General features: G+C 35.1%; 1 pseudogene; it reads right to left on the bottom strand.

Moving 5' to 3' along the window:
* Positions 1-1000: 1000 nt before the first annotated feature.
* LOC103608414 overlaps positions 1001-4724 on the bottom strand; it is a 15188-nt pseudogene continuing 11464 nt past the window's right edge.

Here is a 4724-nt window from a genome sequence, read left to right as displayed (position 1 = left end):
TTGCTCCTTCCACTTATTTCCTGTAGTTTCTATTTCTTTGAAATAAACTTCTTTATATAATTTAAGTATCTTACTTTATTTGGCTTTCTGCTCTTTCTGATATCTAACATTGTTTTTTTCTTTTTTCATTTCCCACGGTTATTCCCAAACTTGGATCAGAAATATTTGGAAATGCCCATCCTTGTCATAGGACAACATGAATTTCTTTAGTATTCCTTCTCAAATGGCATATGTCATACCAACTTTTGGGTTTTTAAAAATTGTATTAAAGGAAAATTTATGAATTGCACTATTCCTATGGAAAAAAAACCCTACACCTGGCAACAAAGGACATTTATATTTTATAGTATAAGAAAATCTGAGACTATAGTTTTTAACCTGTGCTCCATTATTATTTTCTGTATCACTATGTTGACTGCTCTTCCTGAAATGTAGACTTTATAAACACACGAGTGTATTTTAAAACTGGTAATTGAGTTTAGTTTATCATTAGGGTCCTACTATTGAGCTTGGTGTCTATAGTGCTTACCACAGTCACTGACAAAAACTGATTATCAGCTACATATTTCCAAGTGGAACTTTATTAAAGATAAATTTGAAGAAATAGATTCACCTAATACAGCCTTAAAGTGACAGATGATCTTAAATATGGAGTAAACTTTTAAATCACATATTTCATTATTATGATAAATATTTCGTTTTCTTGCTGTACACATACTCATTATAGTTTGAAAGATTGGTGTTCATGTGTGAACAGTGTACTCATTAGTGTGCAGGTTTGGCCAGGGTGTTTAAGGTTGTAAAACAACAGGTTTGTTTTTTTTTTTAATTAAATGATCTTCTTGTTTCTGCTTGAAAATTTCCCAGTGCCCCCTATAAATAAGTCAGTCTTGTATTGGTTTCTATGAAAGATCACCCTTTTACTTTTTTCTTTATTTAAAAATTATTTTATTTAAATAAAAATGTACCACATGCTTTAGAAGCACAATTGTTCTTTTTAAAAAAGGTTTGATTTTATTTGTTAATTGACACAATAGTTGCATATATTTATGGGGAACAATGGGATGTTTAGATACATGTAAACACAGCATAATGATCAAATCAAAGTAATTAGCATGCCCACTCAAAATCCTCTCCTCTAGCTATTTGAAAATATACAGTACATTATTGTTAAGTACGAGATATTATTCCTCCTGTGCTTTTCTAAACTGTCATAATAACTAGAGAAATGGTGAATGATCAATATCAATAAAGTACATCATATTTTTCTTTTATCCTCAGGAATCTTTTCAGTCTTCGTGATCACAGGATGACTCACAAGAGATTTCAAATTCCTGGCCAGCCCTGGGGTTCAATGTCACAGTGTGTCTGCATAGACATGTATGTTCTTCCATCCTCTCCTTGGTACTTGGAAGGGAAAATCAGTGTAGCCACTTATGAATGCACTTATAGAAATAAAATTGAATAACAGAGTAATTATGCATGCTGTCTTCAGATATTAGAACAGATGCAAAAAATAAAAAGTAGATTTCTACAATTGCCCTCAATACTGTTCACTTTATTATTCTTCAGTTACTATTGCTGTCTATAAAGCCTTCCTAAAATCACAAACATGGAAATCCCACAGTTATTTTTGTGATCTTCTTGCAGCCAGTAAGGGCAAGTTGAATCCTCCTCACATGGTATAATTCTGACACAAACTTACTGCATCTTTCTGGATCTAAGGAACTTTGTGATAACTTTGAGCCCATTCAGATAATCCAGGATAATATCTTTATCAATGGTTAGTTTACTTGGAACTTAATCCCATCTACTACCTAATTTTTCCTCTGTCATAGAGCCTAACATATTCACAGGTTCTGGAGAATAAGATGTGAACACCCTTGGGAGAGGCCATTACTTTCCCTACCATGTCACACAATTTTAGGCAAAGAGGAGTAAACTGAACTTCTTTAGGTGGGTTCTCAAAAACATTTATTATCCTAATTATAAAAATGCAGACTTAGAAACTTAATGTTAAGTAAAACTAGGCAGACAGAAAAAATACACATTTTATGAATCTATTCATATAAAGCTTAAAAAGGGCAAAAAATATTCTGTGCCATTAGAATTCTAGATAGTGGATACCATGGTGGTGGGGGGTAATGCTGTCTGAATTTGAGCACAAAAGAAGCTTCTGTGTGACTGGGCATGTTCTGTTTATTGGTTGGGGTTCTGACTACTTAAGAGTATATTTGGTTTGTAGAAATTGACCATGTTTTAACGTGGCACTTTTCCATATATATTTTGTACTACATTAAAATGTTTATTTATTTATTTATTTTTACAAAAAGCCATCTGGCACTCCCCTTCATACTTCACGATTGATTTATCTCAAAATATTCATGCATGGGATATGGATTCAATGACTGGAGATGTAGCAGCTATTCTGTGACTGTGAGGATGAAAAAAAAAAACACACATTGGGGAATATGAGACAGAAAAATAAATGTAGACTAAGTCCTTAATGATGTTATGGAGCTGTCAGAGTAGCGATGAACTCCCTAACTCCAGATGTAATAAATCCTTAATTTATTTTAGCCAGTATTTTGGTTCAGCTTTCTTTCATTTGCACCTGGATGCCATTTATAACTTGATAAACTTCAAAATACATTTCAGAATTTTTATAACAGTTATATACTTAAAGTTCTGCATGGGGATCAAAATGGTTATATTCCATTTGTACTTTGTAATAAGCAGAACAATTACAGTGTACACTTGTTCTTTGATGGCTCCTGAACACAAAGATATGTTTTGACAAAATAGAAAATGTCTAGAGAAAAGCTTATTAAATAAATTTTTAAAATGCCATGTGTCTATAATCAAAAAGATGGTGAATAACAAACACTGGCAAGGGTGTGGAGAGAAGGAAACACTCCTACACTGTTGGTGGGACTGTAAATTAGTACAACCACTATGGAAAACAGTATGGAGGTATCTTAAACAACTACAGATAGATCTTCCATATGACCCAGCAATCCCACTTCTGGGTATATTCCCAGAGGAATGGAAATCATAGTGTTGAAGGGATACCTGCACTCCCATGTTCACTGCAGCTCTGTTTACAATAGCCAAGATATGGAACCAACCTAAATGGCCACTGATGGATGACTGGATAAGGAAACTGTGGTATATATACATCATGGAATACTACTTTGCCATAAAAAAGAATGAAATACTCCCATTTGCAACAACATGGATGAACCTGGAGCAACTCATGTTGAATGAAATAATCAAAGCACAGAGGGATAAATACCACATGTACTCACTCATATGGGGGAGCTAAGAGAGAAAGAATGAAGGAAAGAAAGACCATGGTAGTGCGTTGGTCTTGCAGAGGGAGAGAACATTCCTTGGGCTACAAAGTGGAGTGGGGGAGAAGGGGTAGGAGGAGGGAGGTTGGGGATAATCGGGTGGGGGACACTGCATACAAAAGCAATTTGTGGTAATGGGTATGCTGCCAGTATGAATCTGGCCCTCACATCATGGGTACGAGGGGTGACAATCAGCTTTGTATCTCATGAGTTTCATAATAAAAATAAAAAACAATTTAAAAATGCCATATGGAGATCAGATGCAAAAAAACAGTAAAAAAATTAATGATCAAATGTTTTATTTTTAATTAACAAGTAATAAATTTGTATATTTATGGGATATAATGTAATGTTTCAGTTTACGTATACATTGTAGGAATTAGGCTAATTAACACATCCATCACCTCACCAATTTACCTTTTATTGTGGTGAGAACATTGAAAATCCAGTCTTTCTGAAATTTGGAAATATGAAAATATGGAATCAACCTAAGTGTCCATCAATGGATGAATGGATAAGGAAACTGTGATAAATGTACACCATGACTACTAGATAGCCTTATAAAATAAGTAAATTCTGTCATTTGTGACAATGTGGATGGAACTGGAGGACATTGTGCTAAGTAAAATAAGCCAGGCACAGAAAAATACAAATACTGTATGTTCTAATTATCTGTGAAGTCTAAAATGTCACATTCATAAAAACAGTAGAATGGTGGTTATCAGTAGATAGGGTGAGGGATGGGAAAAGGGGAGATGTTGATCAAAGGGTACTAAGCTTTTTGTTTTTTCGACTGGTAAGAGGATAGTAACCCTTGGCTTCGTGCTGTTTGCACCACGCTCAGCCAGTGAGCACACCGGCCATCCCTATATAGGATCTGAACCTGCAGCATCGGTGCTATCAGCACCTCACTCTCCCGAGTGAGCCATGGGGCCAGCCCAAAGGGTACTAAGTTTCAATTAGACTGGAGCAATAAGCTTTAGTGGTCTATTGCACTGCATGTTGACTACAGTTAATAATAATGTATCATATATTTGGAAATTAATAGTTCTGCATAAGCAGAGACTCATGAAACCTGACTGCCACTGAAATGGAAACTTCATGCTGTCCCTTCTGATGACCTTGGAGTTGCCAGTTACTTCTGTCTCTCCTCAAACCTCACCTTCAGGACATTCATAATGGAAATTAGGCCTCAACTCTCCCTCCCCTCTCAAATTCCTGTGTCTCTCTTTTTATTTGTATTTATATTAAGTGAAACGAGTCAGGCAGAGAAAAAGATATACCACATGTTCTCACTTATTGGTGGGAGCTAAAAATAAATTAATTAATTCACTCACATACACACACAAAAAAGAAATCCGGTGGGGGGGG

This window comes from Galeopterus variegatus, unplaced genomic scaffold, assembly GCF_000696425.1.
Source record: "Galeopterus variegatus unplaced genomic scaffold, G_variegatus-3.0.2 Scaffold8403, whole genome shotgun sequence".
Classification (NCBI taxonomy): domain Eukaryota; kingdom Metazoa; phylum Chordata; class Mammalia; order Dermoptera; family Cynocephalidae; genus Galeopterus; species Galeopterus variegatus.
This window is presented reverse-complemented; position numbering and strand designations above follow the sequence as displayed.